Here is a 15,997-nt window from a genome sequence, read left to right as displayed (position 1 = left end):
ATCCATACCAGACCCTTTATCTGAGCACGCAACCTGGCAGGCCGCAGGAAAAGAGGGGGGGACGAGAGAGTGCCCCCCTTCCTGAACTGTACCAGGCCACATGCCCTCAACATTGGGAGGATGCTTTGGGGGTCTGTGACCCCTCAAAGCACCATGTCCTAATGTTGATGGGGATAAGAGCCTCATCCCCACAACCCTGGCCGGTGGTTGTGGGGGTCTGCAGGCGGCGGGCTTATCAGAATCTGGAAGCCCCCTTTAACAAGGGGACCCCCAGATCCTGCCCCCCCCTGTTTGAAATGGTAAGGGGGTACAAAAGTACCCCTACCATTTCACAAAGAAAGTGTAAAAAATAGTTAAATAAGACAAACACACTTTTGAAAAATTCCTTTATTAAAAAAAAAATAAAGATTCCAGCGGTGGTAATCCACTCTTGCTATCCAGCGACAGATGATCATCTCTCTGGGGTCCAGCGATGGCTGATCAGATCCAGCGACGGGTGATTTTCAGTCCAGCGCAGTCCATCCATGCATCTATCTTCTGTCTCCACTGTCAGAGACACTGCGGAATCCCAGCATCTGACGTTTCTTATATTAGGTAGGCGGGCCATCCGTCACCTGACCCCGCCCCCTCTGACGCTAGTGAGGGAAGCCAGGGCTTCCCCAATGAGGTATGGGTGACCCTACCCCCCTCTGATGTAACGGAAACCTACATTACATCAGAGGGGGGTGGGGTCCCCCTTCTTTTTAGGACAGTAACTTGCATATTAACCTTTAAAATTAGCACTTTAGATTTTGAACGTTTGAGTCCCATAGACTTTAATAGGGTTCTAAAGTTCACACGAAGTTTAGGTCTGTTCGCAGGTTCTGGTGCGAACCGAACAGGGGGGTGTTCGGCTCATCTTTAATAACAACTGTCATCTTGAAAAGGCTGCAGAGGTGGAGTTTCTCAGTTTTTTGTTTTGTTTTGTTTTTCAGACCATCCACGCTGGTGATTGAAGATGGATTTACATTGCTGGAAACTTTTTTTTAAATAAATGACTTGTCAAACACTGTCTCCTGTCATGTTTACTTGTTTGACCCTTTTTTTGGTGTATGAGTAGGGGTACAATGTACCCAATATCCATTCACATAGGAGGGGCAGAATCTGGGGGCCCCCTTGTTAAAGGGGGCTTCCAGATTCTGATAAGCGCATTGCCCACAGACCCCCACAACCACCAGACAAGGGTTGTGGGGAAGAGGGCCTTGTCCCCATCAACATGGGGACAAGGTGTTTTGGGGGGTACCCCAAAGAACCCTCCCCATGTTGAGGGTATGTGGCCTGGTACGGTTCAGGAGGGGGGCACTCTCTGGTCCTCCCCTTTTCCTGTGGCCTGCCAGGTCGCATGCTCAGATAAGGGTCTGGTATGGATTTTGGGGGGACCCCACACCATTTTTTTATAATTTTGGCACGGGGTTCCCCTTAATATCCAGACCTGATGAAGTCACATGATAGGTGACGATACGCGTAGGAATACGAGGAGAATAGGATACCGGAGGTGACTTCCGCAGTACGCGCGCTGTGCTCGGTTGTACTATGCATGCTTTTTCATTGATGTTTGTGAGTACCTTCTGCTGAACAATTCTGATATAAGCTTATGGTCATTGAAGTGACCATAAGCTTATAGAAGAGGGAGAAAAGAGGTCCATACACCGTACTGACTTGGCCACCTGCGGGCAATTCTGTAGGTCCGTACAGCGTACGGACTTGGCAGTGAAAGGATTAAACTCCGAGCGATTGTAATCTGACTCTTTTTCTGCTAAGTGGTAAGCACTTTTTAGCATGGCCAGAAATTCAGTGGGACTTTAACCACTACAATACAGGGCACTTTCACCCCCTTCCTTCCCAGCCCAATTTTCAGCTTTTAGCACTCTAGCGCTTTCAGTGACAATTGCGCGGTCATGCTACACTGTACCCAAATGAAATTGTTATCATTTTGTTCGCACAAATAGAGCTTTATTTTGGTGTTATTTATTCACGACTCCGTTTTTTTTTTTGCGATATAAGCGCAAAAAAAGCGGAAATTTGGAAAAAAAACAATATTTTCTTTTTTCTATTTGAAAAGAAATCCAATAAAATCAAATTTTGTCATAAATTTAAGCCAAAATGTATTCTGCTACATGTTTTTGGTAAAAAAAATTCCGTTAAGTGTATAATAATTGGTTTGTGTGATCACGGACATATGTACGCAAATGATCATGTACATATGTGTGCAGGTGATCACGTACATATGTGTGCAGATAATCATTGGGACATGTGATTTTAGTGGGACATATGTGGGGGACATGTTTTTATTATTAGGGACATGTGTTTTTATTATTTGGGGACATGTATGTTTTGGGGACATGTGTGTTTTGGGGACATATGTGGGGACTGTGTTTGTACTGTGTGGTGTGTTTACACTACACTGATGATCAGTGAGTAAAAAGCTGTAAAAAGCAGCCCATACTCACTGATCATCAGCCGGCTGCAGCATTCTGCTCTCCTCTCCTCAGCGGTGACTTCCGTGTGAGGAGAGGAGAGCCGATTGCCTAGCAACCGGCTGTTTGTTTACATCACATGACGGCCGTGATTGGACACAGCCGTCATGTGATCAGGAGGGCCAATCACAGAGCCCTCCTGCCGATCTGAGATGTGCCGTGTCCGGGTGACACGAGCACATCGGGATCGCGCCGCTGCGCGGGCACGCGCGTGCGCGGGCACGCGCGTGCGCGATCCCGCTACTCCTGAAGGACGTTCCTGAACGTCCTATCAGGAGTAGACGGCTCCCACCCGGCCGTATATATGCATTGGCCGGGTGGGAAGTGGTTAAAGGGATTATAAAGTAAAAAAAATTTTTTTCTTAAATAACAAACATGTTATACTTACCTCCACTGTGCAGCTCGTTTTGCACAGAGTGGCCCTGAACCTGCTCTTCTGGGGTCCCTCGGCAGCTGTCTCTGCTTCCTCCCGCAGGTACTTCTCACGTTCATGCGAGCTCCCTCGCATGGTGAGAAGCACCTGTGGGCTCGCTCCCGTGATACAGCCGGCGGCTATAGCCGCTCGCTGTATCACATGGCCCCGCCCCCGGCGCTCCGCGTCAGTGGATGTGATTGACAGCAGCGCGAGCCAATGGCTGCGCTGCTTTCCATCCATCCACTCCAGCCAATCAGTGGCCAGGCTGAGTGGTGAAGAGGACGGCAGGGGCAAGCATGGGATTTTTGAGGGGTGAGGTAAGTAAAATGGGGTGGGGGGGCTGGGGGCGCAGGCAGTGTCAGATGTTTTTTCACCTTAATGCATAGAATAGCACGCGCTAGGCGGTTTTTCAAAGTTAAAGTTATGCCTGAACTGCAGTTTGGTTTGGGTACAATTATCTAAATTAGACTTCAGCATCAGCCTGACTGGACTGTGAAATGTTCAGCCTGGCCCCTGGGCATGGTCTCTTCTGGCAGGCATTGAACTATAGTCTGGTTAGGTGCTTAAGTTACTCTCTCTCAGAGTCCACCCAGTGGGAGTGGTGCTCTCCCTGTGCTTTCTGAGAGGGGGTATTTAAGATTCGGACGTCACGTGGTTCAGAGTCCCGGTCCAGAATGATGTGCTGACTTCATGGTCCTGGTCCTCCTGACCAACCCCCAGGAAGGCTATGGCCTGTGGTGCGGATCCACCCAATTTTGATGTCTTGGGGCTGGCTAGCCCGAGGCAAGGAAACTAAGGAAGGATTCTGAGGTGGTTGGGTGCCGTCTCCGGTTTGGGAGAGACCCAGTGACCTCAAGCATTCCAGAGGAGGACTCTTCAGAAGAAGACCACGTACGGGTTGGTTTCTTAGTAAGAGCCTGGAAGGGCTGAGGTACCCGAGAGAATCTGGTCTTGTGGATATCGCCAAGCTGGCTGAAAGATCCAGGTATCCTACAAGTGTTTTCAAGCTTAAGTTTCCCTACGTGTTCTACAACAACATCTGTGGCAGAGACTTGTTTCTGAGTAAGCACCTTGTTGGCTGCTAGGCCTTGTGAGAGAAAGACTGTCCAACTTGAGTGATCATCCAGTTGTGAATGGCTATTCTCTGGATGCAGTCAAAGTAAGCAAGTTCTTCAACATTTTGACTGACACTAAGCCCTTGTACACACGGTCGGAGATTCCGACAACCAAATCCGTCGGAGTTATTCCGACGGATTAATTCCGGACGAGGTCCGGAAGTGATGTTGCATACACACGGTCGGACCAAGTTGTCGGAATTTCCGGTTGCCAAGAACGCAGTGAGGTAAGCCGCGTACGGCGGGCCTAGAAAAGGGAAGTTCAGCACCACGTCCGGCACCCTTTGGGCTCCTTCTGCTGATCTCGTGTGTATCGCGTGTTAGTAGAAGTTTGGTGAGAGACGATTCGCGCTTTTCAGATTAGTGATTCAGATCGCTACTGCTCTTCAGTTTCTGTTTGTCTTTGCGTATCTGATAATCAGTGTGTGTAGTCAGTAAGTATTTGTTTCTCATTGTGGACTATATCTTGGTATAGTACGCTTTGATTTGCATTGATTATTGTCTGCTTGCTTCTGCTATTCAGTTCGTTCTTTCAGGCATTGCTGTTTATCTGTGCTTTCTGTTGTCCGTTCTGACCAGCCGATCGTTTTCAAACCATGTTTCGTCTACGTACACGTCGTAGATTTTGTGCTGTGCAGGGGCTTTGTGTTGGGGTTCTTACTTTGACACAAGCCCGGTCCATGAACAGGGAGGGGAGGCGTTTGTGGACCAAGAATTGGTTGCACCAGCGTGACCAGTTCTCGCACATGCCTTTGCTCCGTGAGATCCGGGAGAATAATCCTGCTGATTTCAGGAATTATCTCCGGATGACAGACCCCGTTTTTCACCGTCTGCTGGCTTTGCTGACCCCTTATATCAGCAGGCAGGATACCTGCATGCGGCAAGCCATCACTCCGGAGCAGAGGCTCATCGCCACGTTGCGCTACTTGGCGACTGGGAGAAGCCTTCAGGACCTCAAGTTCTCTACAGGCATCTCCCCCCAGGCTCTGGGGATCATTATTCCAGAGACCTGTTCTGCCATCATTCAGGTCCTGCAGAAAGGTAAGTTTTATCCTTTAACATCACATTCTATGTATTTCATGATTGCTAATGTCTTGCATTTCTTTCCTCATTCCCTAATTACCATCATTGCAATATTCTCTAATTCATATGCTCTGCCCCTTTGTCCTCATGCATATTTGCCTCACTAACTTCCCCACTAGGGATGAGCCGAACACCCCCCGGTTCGGTTCGCACCAGAACTTGCGAACGACCCCCGAGTTCGAAACGAACGTTAGAACCCCATTGAAGTCTATGGGACTCGAACGTTCGAAATGGAAAGTGCTAATTTTAACGGCTAATATGCAAGATAGTGTCCTAAAAAGGGTTTGGGGACCTGCCTCCTGCCTCAGGGGACATGGGTCACTGCAAAAAAAAGTTTTAAAAACTGCCGTTTTGGCGGGAGCACTGATTTTAATGACGATTAAAGTGAAAAAAAAAGTGAAATATTCCTTTAAATATGGTGCCTGGGGGGTGTCTGTAGTATGCCTGTGAAGTGCCACGTGTTTCCCGTGTTTGGAACAGTCCCTGCACAAAATGACATTAAACGGAAATAACACCATTTAAAACTGCTTGCGGTTTTAATATTATATCTGGTTCCTGCAATATGGTTGAAAATCATTGAGAAAAATGGCATGGGTAGCCCTCCCTGCCCATTACCAGCCTATTTGGGTCTTGTACGCATATTAAGGGGAACCCCGTACCCATATTAAAAAAAGGAAATGCGTGTGGCCCCCAGGCCCTATATACTCAGAACAGTAGTATACAGGCAGTGCAAACAAGACAGGGACTGTGTAGGTTTGTTGTGTTAAGTTGAATCTGTTTGTAATTTTCAACCGGTACATTTTTAAAGTGTAGCTCCAGTCAAACAAACTATTTTTAAGCTTTTTGGAAAACATAGGGAAGGGTTATCACCCCTGTATAATTTGTTTTGTCGTCCATCTTTTTTCATCTCACTTGCTGCTGTCTCCTTGCGTTTGCAAGTAGGAGATGTTTGTAAGTTGGATGTTTGAAAGTAGGGGCCTGCCCTATATTATAGCGGTATGTACTGGGTACAGAGCACGCAGACAGCACGCACTATCTCCTAACACTACTGACTGCAAGCTTTATTATTAACCACTTGACCACTGGGCACTTAAACACCCTTAATAACCAGACCAATTTTCAGCTTTCGGTGCCCTCACATTTTGAATGACAATTACTCAGTCATGCAACACTGGACCTATAGGAAATGTTTGTCCTTTTTTTCACACAAATAGAGCTTTCTTTTGGTGGTATTTAATCACCTCTCAGTTTTTTATTTTTTGTGCTATAAAAGAAAAAAGACCGAAAATTCTGCGAAAAAATGAATTTTTCTTCGTTTCTGTTATAAAATTTAGCAGATTAGTAATTTTTTCTTCATAAATTTTGGCCAAAATTCATACTACTACATATCTTTGGTAAAAATAAGTACAAATTGGTGGATATTATTTGGTGTTTGTGAAAGTTATAGAGTCCACAAGCTATGGTGCCAATATCTGAAAATTGATCACACCTGAAGTACTGACGGCCTATTTCCTTTTTTTTTTTTTCCACAAAATTGTCATATTATCAGGTTATTTCACACACACAGCATATGCATACCAAAAGACCCTGTAGAATACAATGGTGGTCGTTGCAAATTTTTATCTCACACGGTATTTGCACAGCAATTTTTCAAACGCGTTTTTTGGGGGGAAAAACAGTTTTGTGCTTAAAAAACAAACAAAAAAAACAGTAAAGTTAGCCCAATGTTTGCATAAAGTGAAAGATGAAGTTATGCTGAGTAAATAGATATCAAACATGTCACTCTTCAAAATTGCACATGCCCGTGGAATGGCGCCAAACGTCGCTACTTAAAAAATCCCCATAGGCGACGCTTAAAATTTTTTTTACTGGTTACATGTTTTGAGTTGCAGAGGAGGTCTAGGACTAGAATTATTGCTCTCGCTCTAACGTTCTCGGCGATACCTCACATGTGTGGTTTGAACACCGTTTTCATATGTGGGCGGGGCTTACGCATGCGTTCGCTTCTGCATGCGAGCACATGGGGACATGGGCGCTTTAAAAATTTTTTTTTTTTTTTATTGTTCATTTTACTTTATTTATTTTAGTTTGACATTTTTTTCCCCAAAAATATATTTTTGATCACTTTTATTCCTATTACAAGGAATGTAAACATCCCTTGTAATAGGAATATGGGGTGACAGGTCCTCTTTACAGTGAAATCTGGGGGTCAATATGACCCCACATCTCACCTCTAGGCTGGGAAGCCTGAAATAAAAAAAATAAAAAAGATTCTGGCTTTGATCGTACTGGCGAGTTGGTAGAAGCACCGGAGGGCGGTGAGGGGTGGGGGGCGTCTATGGCTGGGTATTTCAGGGTATCACCGAGTATGGCTGGGTATCTCCGAGTATGGCTGGGTATGGCAATTTATGGCAGGGTATTGCAGAGTATTGGCGGGGTATTGGCGGGGTACTACAGAGTAATAGCAGGGTACTGCAGAGTATTGGGGGGTACTCCAGAGTAATGGTAGGGTACTGCAGAGTAATGGGGGTTACTGCAGAGTAATGGGGGTTACTGCAGAGTAATGGGGGGGTACTGCAGAGTAATGGCAGGGTACTCCAGAGTAATGGCAGGGTACTGCACTGCAGAGTAATGGCGGGGTACTGCAGAGTAATGGCGGGTACTGCAGAGTATTGGGGGGTACTGCAGAGTATTGGGGGGTACTGCAGAGTAATGGGGGGTACTGCAGAGTAATGGCAGGGTACTGCAGAGTAATGGCAGGGTACTGCACTGCAGAGTAATGGCGGGGTACTGCAGAGTAATGGCGGGGTACTGCAGAGTAATGGCAGGGTACTGCAGAGTATGCACTGGTATTGCAGAGTATTGGCAGGGAATTGAGGGGTTAAATTCGGTGAGCAGCGATGTGGGCACTGCAGATGCAGCCCACATCGCTGCTGACACCGATCTCTTTCCCCTCCGCTGTACCGATCGGTACAGAGAGGGGAGGGAGGAACCGGCGTCATAACATGACGCCGGTTTGTTTACAAGTGATCACTCCGTCATTTGACGGAGCGATCACGTGGTAAACGGCCGTGACGAGCGGCCGTTTACCGTGATCACGGACGCTCTCGAGTGCGCGCCCCAGGGGGCGCGCGAGAGCAGAACTCTGGGAGGCCGTTAATTAACGGCCTCTCAGAGTTAAACATCCGCCCTGAAGCCGTTAATCGGCAATAGGCAGTTGTTAAGTGGTTAAAGCTAGATCACTAGCTATATAGGTGAGGTGAATATAGTGGTGTATACTGCGGTCAGGGCACAGACAACAACCACTACACAGCAGCAAGATAGGAAATCAGCCAAAAACGATTGGTGTGTACTGTGTTAAAGGTACACAGAACACCCACTGCTTCAGATGCTAACACACTACACGAGGCCTCAAAGGCGGCCTTATATAGTGTGGGGCGTGCACTACACAGCCTGAGCTATGATTGGCCACAGGCAGGATGCTGCACTGCGCCACCGCAGTGCATTGTGGTCCGCTCGAATTTTGACGCGAACGGCCCAAACGTTCGGAATTCGCCGAACGGCCGAACAGCCAATGTTCGAGTCGAACGTACGTTCGACTCGAACACGAAGCTCATCCCTATTCCCCACCATGCTCTTCTTGGCCCATAAAACTATAGTCTAGTCACTTACCAATGTATTTTTTCAGCTCCATAGTATTGCTTTCCCCTAAACACCCCCTAAAATGTCTACAAATGTTATGTGTGTGTTTCAATTCATGCAGAGTGACATTTTTTTTTTGGTTGTGCCAAACTTATTAGGAACCCCCCAACTGCTAGCTCAGCTGATAGCAATCCTCTATCTGCTGACTTTACCAAACCCAATACACACTATATCTACCTTTTTGATGGTCACATTTATGGATGAATTCACCTAAGCATGTAGTGCAAGGGCCTGCCTCAATACTTTCAAATGCTATAATTTTTTATTTTTTTCCCCTATTATTATCTTGATATGTAATAGCAGAATGTCAAAATGTGCTTCCATTTTGTTTTCTTTTTGGTATTATGACACTTATTACCTGTTCGGTGGGCTGCCATTAGTGTAAGTAAAGAGGGGCTTCCCAAAGTATCACACATTATTTAGCCATTCAGCTCTCAATCAAGTGGAGAGGGTTACCTGTCCAAAACACCCGATGACTCTGATAAGGGGAATACATTAGGCTTTAAATACTCAGTTCCCAAAATGTTATACTAATCGTGGCCAAAAATGTTTGTGTCTAATCTGATTGCAATGTTGATTTGCAAAATTACAAATTTTTGGTCTTGTTTCACTCCACAGTGTCCTTCAACGCCACAGGAATGGCAGACTGTGGCCTCCCACTTTGCCAGTCGTTGGGACTTTCCCAATTGTGGAGGTGCAATTGATGGGAAGCACGTCCGCATCGTCCCACCACCCAACTCGGGGTCGTACTATTTTAACTACAAGGGGTTTCAAGGGGTTTCATAGTATCGTGATGTTGGTGGTGGTGTCTGCAACATATGAGTTTTTGTATGTGGGCAAAATGGACGGATGTCGGATGGTGGAGTGTTCTCCCGGACGGAGTTCTACTGGCGTATCCAGAGTGGCAGTCTGGGCTTGCCACCCCCAGAGGAGAATCAGGAAGGACTCCCGTTCGTCTTCGTCGCGGATGAGGTGTTTGCCCTGGCAAACCACCTGATGCGGCCTTTCCCAATGAGGACCCTCACCCCAGACCAGAGGATTTTTAATTTATGCCTGTCCAGAGCCCGAAGAGTGGTGGAGAACACCTTTGGAATACTGGCCAGCCAGTTCCGCCTTTTTTTAACGCCTATCCACATGGCGGAATACAAACTAAATCACATTGTGCTGGCTTGCTGTGTTCTTCACAATTTCCTCAAAAGACATTCTGCAAACTATGCAGTCTCAGTTGTCCAAGAAGCAGACTTGCTGGAAAATGATAACCTCATGGGCCTTGAAGCTGCTTATCCTGGCTTGCCCCCCCAAAGCGCCCGTGAGGTTAGAACCCAATACATGGACTACTTTATGGGTAGGGGGGCCATTGATATGCCACACAATGTCTGAGCGGCATTTTATGAATACATTTTTCTTTGAAACTCCAATATTTGTTTACATTTACTGCTTGGCTTGGTTTTAGGTGTCTCCTAGGTAAATTTATGTTTTTTCTTGTTTTCTTTCGTGTTTTCTTTTTCACCAACAGTGCAAACCCAAGTTCTGAGCGAGATGAGGGGACAGTCTCTTCTTCAGATAATCTTATTATGTTGTGGGTCTGCTACACACACACCTTGTTTTTGGTAACTAATGTATGTAGTGCATTACTGACCAAAATCGTGCTCATTTTCAGCACCATGGCAGGAAAATGGCATAATTGTGAAAATTAACACATCACTGTGGGTGTTATTTACTAAAGGCACATCCACTATGCACTACAAGTGCACTGCAAAAGTGCACCTGAAACTGCACTTGGAGTGCAAAGTGGAGTTACCTTTAGTAAATAACACCCATTGTCACTGAAAACAAAAATTTTACTCCAAATACATCCTTTACGCAATGAAAGGGGAAGCCACACATTGTTGATAATTTACATTTTTAATCAAAGCACACTCACATGTGCGTTTAGAAAAGGGTTTTACAACAAATCAACAAATTGGGTGTATCAAAAACATTATTTCAGGTAATTTTTGTTTACTTGGTGTTTTTGTGTAAACAGGCATGTATCAAAACGTAACATACAGAACACAGGAACTTACAAAGTTCAACTTTGAAAAGTGAAGACAAATCAGACATGAGTATGTACAAACTGGGCTGATATTGCCTTCATCACATGGGGTGTCACCCCTGGAAAATCCAAATTTGGAAGATGCACACAGTGTGTCAACATGTGCTATCTCCCATCATGGGGAATCAATGTACATGTTTTGGGGCTGCAACCCCTTCATCTCAGCCACTTTCCACAAAAAACGTACATTGACCCCCCATGATGGGAGATAGCGCATGTTGACACACTCTGTGCATCTTCCAGATTTGGATTTACAAAAAATACAAAAGTTGTGGTTTAAAAGCGAAAAAATAAAACCCTAGCTAGTTTGGGCTGTTTCACACTCTCCCCAAAACATCAATGATGTTCTTCATTTTATTTTTAAAATCATTGATGTTTTGCTTGATATTTTCTAAATCACGATTGCACCCCATTATCTCCCCAATCAGGATCTGGGCACTTTCACTGGTAAAATGTGATTCTTCTTCCACATCACCTACAAAACAAAGCAAAAAAACACACCATGTATTATAAATATGGTGACATACATTGATGAGCTTACCGGAAGCTGTGTTCTCCGACACTCACCTGTTGTGGTGACAATTTGTCCAACTTCAACGATCTCTCCTTCTTCCTTCTCCTCCTGCTCCTCTGCTTCTGGTTTTGGAATTTTGCCTTCTTTGGGAGGGGTGTGGTCCCTGGTGTCCTCATACTTGCCGAGTCTTCTCTCCCCTATAAAAATGTAAAAAAAGACTAATTAGCACATAGAGGGCAGAAATAGGAATATGAAACATTGCTTGGAAGTGTTGTACAATTGTGTTTTTTGGCCGAGTTCCAAGGTGAGAACATTATTGTGGACACTTTGTTAAGCTGGAATACTTACCTGCAGAACGATGTTTCTTATGAACGAATGAAACCATGAACTTGAAAGTGGCCATTTTAAAATGCACAACATGAAATCAAAGCACATGGAGCAGTATGCAAGCAAGAATAATGATATGAACACACGACAACTACTTACTTTTTTGAAGAACACGCTTGATCCTTCTGTACTGATCATGCTCCCTCAGTTTCAGGTCTGACCAGCGTTTTCTCAGTTGATCCTTGGATTGGCGTACCCCAAAATTCTTCTGAAGACTCTTCACAACTTTAGTCATGATCTTGGTCTTTCTGATATTTGGGTTTGGGTAAGGTCCATACTTCCCATCATAGTAGGTCCTGTTCAATATGTCCACCATCTCCAACATCTCTCCAAAAGACATATTTGAGGCCTTAAATCTTCTCTTCCTGGATCGGGACGTTTCAGGCTCCGGGCTTTCCTCACCCTCCTCCTCGTTAGTGGAACTCTGATTGCGCACCTGCGTTCTCTCCACCATGTGCTCTCCCCACTCCGCCGAAAGCGAAGGGGCGGGGAATAGTCTAGAAAGAATGTCAGTGTATGCGCACTGTATATAAAACGCAACACGCGTGTGTCGTCTGTACGATCTGTGAACAGAGTGAGGAGCTGACGCGACGATCGTGCAAACGAAGGTAACATTTTGAACTTGGTACATCACTAGACTAGACTGCTTCTATCTAGGCTGATGTTGGGACAAGATTAGGAGGGTTTATCGTGGCATTATTAGTATTTTAGGGTTTGTCTTCTGTTGTGTCTTGCAGAGAAGATGGATCCATTCAAAAACCCCAATTTTATGGGTCTATTCCTGGAACTGTACAGGGAGATGCCCTGCCTGTGGCAGATCAACAACCAGTTTTATAATGACAGAAGAAAGAGGAACACAGCGCTGGAGAAACTTCTTTCTTTGGTGTGGATCATGGTCCCCATGGCAGACATGGCCTATGTGAATAGGAAAATTGGTGTAATGAAGAGTACATATCTCAGGGAGAGAAAGAAGCACCTGGAGTCCTTGAGATCAGGAGATCCAGATGCCATTTATTACCCCAGGATGGTTTACTTCCAGAGGCTGCATTTTCTGGTAGACCAGGGGGTACCCAGGCCACCACTCTCCAGTCTTCCTTCAAGGCTTCCTTCTCCCCCAGCTGAGGCTTCCAACGTCCAACCTGGGCCTTCCAGGCAGCAACATGTGGTGGGCCCAGCTTGAGACAGGTATTGCATTCTTGAACATATTTCTTGTGGTACATTTAATGATGTTAACTAGATGTTCTTATTGATCACTAAGTTGTGATTTAACAAAATGGTTTACATATCAATAGACAGTAGTGACCAAAAATGATTGGGACGAGAATGAAAAATGCTGGGCTCAGAATTATAGTCTGTTCTATTTGGTAACATTCAATTTGCAAAAGTCATGAGCTAAAAATGGTGTGATTGATGAGCAAAAAAAGCCTTGAAGGATGCCTGGTGGGAAGTGCCTAAGGAAGACGAGAGAGTGATGGCCTGGGTTCAGTCTGGTCTGAAAGAAGATGCAGCCTCTTGAAGAACCACATTCTGGGGACATAGATGGCATCTGCTTTTCCTGATCTCTAGGACTTCTGGACCAGACTTCTCTCCCTAAGATATGTACTCCTCAGGCCACCAATTTATCTTTTTCTAATTAGTTCGTGTCTGCCCTGGGGGCCAAAGGCTGCGCCAAAGTAACAAGTTTCTCCAGTGCTGCCTTCCTCTTTTCAGTTGTTTGAGACCTAAATAAAGGTTTTCTTTGTTTGAAGAAATACTTGCATATGTGTTTTCCTTCCAAAAGGACCGTTTATTTGTGAGCAGGCAGGTACACTTCAAAAATAAAAAGTGAAATAAATAACAAGGGGCACCAACACTAAACAACCTCCTGTAGATTAAAAAAGAAAAAGAAAATAGTAAAAATATAATAATGTTGTTGTGGTAAGTTTACACACAAAACACACCCCAAAAAATGGAAAGATGAGCACAATGACAAAAAAGGAGATGTTGATGAAAAAAACAAACACAAAATTCACCCAAAAAAAAATAAACAAAAAATAAAATTGTGTAGATGTGACGAATTCAAAAAATTGTATTGCTGAAATTAGTAAAAAAGAGTCAGGAAATACGTTCGGGAGAAGTGTGTGTGACTATGAGCATCAAAAGAAGCTCCTTCTTGCAGCATTGTAAAGAACAAGAGAATGCGCTTCATGAAAGAATTTTTAACATTGCAGCGTTACGAATGTGCTATATCGATTACGGGCAGTAGTTTTACCTGAGCGAGCGCTTCCGTGTCCGAATTTGATTGTGAGCATGCGTGGCACCTTGTCCATCGGAGTAGGCTACACATGATCGGAGTATGTCCGATCGGAGCATTTTGTCTGAAAATATTTCCGGCAAGTTGGAAAAGTTGGTCCGTCGGATATTCAGACGCAAACAGTCCGATGCAGACCAAACACAGTCAGAATATCCGACAAAACGCTCCGATAGGAAACATTCCGACGGAATCTCCGACCGTGTGTACAAGGGCTAAGCCCACGTACACACGGTCGGAGATTTTTCCAACCAAATCCGTCGGATTTTGCCCGTCGGATTTAGTCCGACGGATTGTGTCCGAAACTGTTGCATACACACGGTCGGGCCAAGTTGGCGAAAAATACGATGGGACTACATTCAGGCTAGTAGCCAATAGCTTTGATGTAGGAATTTGATCTGAGCATGCGTGGCACTTGGTCCGATGAAAATGCTCTACACATGATCGGATTAGGTCCGTCCGGCCCAGTTGGTCAGGAAATCTTTCCAACATGTTGGAAAATTGGGTTGGACGGAGATTCGGACGGAATCAGTCCGATGCATACCACACACAGTCGGATTATCTGACGACACGGTCCGATAAGACTCATTCCGACAGATTCTCCGACCGTGTGTACAAGGGCTAAGAGTATCTGAATTTTCCTTTCCAACCCTCTGATCCCAATTTAAGAGACTGTTCATTGTCTATGTTTTGCAAATAAAATCCATTCAAGTGGATCTGTTGTCGGTCTCTCAAGTTACTAGGCCATTTACCACAGGACACCCCTAGACATGCAACAAGGAAAACAGAAGGTAACGGTAAGCCCAAATCTAACCAGCAGCATCTTTGGGGGTTAGTGCTACATGTGGGGGCTCACAGTCCATGATTTACCGTTACCCCGCAAAGAACTGTACACGTGGTAAAGCATAGGACAGAGGGTTGTGTTTTTGAACTGCGCCATCAGCGCCATCTTTACTCGGACTTTCACTGAGGTGCGTAAGAGTGGGAGGAGCCCTTGTTGAAAAGCCCGCAAATTTACGCAGCCCAAGCATTACAGTGGGAGGAGTCTCAGTTGTTCTTTTCCTGCATGAGGCACCACGTGAGAGTGTGTTGTGGAAGGAAAAGAGGCCAGTCAATTCTTCTCTTGAGGTGTTGGAGAGAAGATTCTTTGAAAATGTACCATGCTCCGGGTATGCAGTCTGTGTCAGGACCCAGGATGCCTACTCGAAGGGGTTCCACAGTTATGCAGATGCACGGTACCGTGCTGACAGACACGGCCATTCGTCTGCTGCCGCAGGGGCGGTTTGTGCTACATACCGCAGGAGATATGGAGGGCCTTGGCATGTTAAGCGGGAAGTGTGATGGCCTGATCGCCAACCCTTGACCGTTTGCAAGATGCAGAAGGTGTGGAGAGTATGCTTTTAAAGTAGAGCAGTCAATTGTACTACCAAGGGCCTACCGCATGGACTGGGCCACGGGCGTGACAACCGAGGAGTCGGCCATCTTCGCCCCTTTGGTGAGGCCTTCACAGCAGTGACACCTGTCGTTGCTGACACCTCTGAGAGAGAGGCTGCTGCTTCTACCACTGCGACTGCTGAAGAAACCACTTTGGAGTAGATGGACACTGCTTCTACTACCTTAACTGAAATTACCATGCCTCCTTTGGAGAAAGTAGGGGCGTACAAAGTCTTCCCGGAAACCGACATGGAGGACCGCCACCGAGTCCGGCTGGATCCAATCGGTGGAAGAAGGTTGCTTCGGGAAAAAGTCTGACTGTGAGTAAACCTTTAGTGAGTTGTTTCCCGGCAGAGGAATATCAAGATTCGGAGTTAGGGTCTTTGTCAGATACTGGAGATGATGACATTTTGGGGACATTGTCTCAGGAGTTGTTGTGGGCTGGA

The 15,997-nt window shown here is 45.6% G+C and overlaps 1 pseudogene; it reads right to left on the bottom strand.

Moving 5' to 3' along the window:
* The window catches only part of LOC143927126 (two pore channel protein 2-like), a 41,928-nt pseudogene extending 26,329 nt beyond the window's left edge, over positions 1 to 15,599 (bottom strand).
* Between the last annotated feature and the right edge of the window lie 398 nt (positions 15,600 to 15,997).

Source organism: Lithobates pipiens, unplaced genomic scaffold (genome assembly GCF_037356315.1).
Source record: "Lithobates pipiens isolate NorthernLeopardFrog02 unplaced genomic scaffold, aLitPip1_a1.2 Scaffold_23, whole genome shotgun sequence".
Lineage (NCBI taxonomy): Eukaryota > Metazoa > Chordata > Amphibia > Anura > Ranidae > Lithobates > Lithobates pipiens.
The sequence above is the reverse complement of the archived record's forward strand: the minus strand, read 5'-3'. Positions and strand labels throughout refer to the sequence as shown.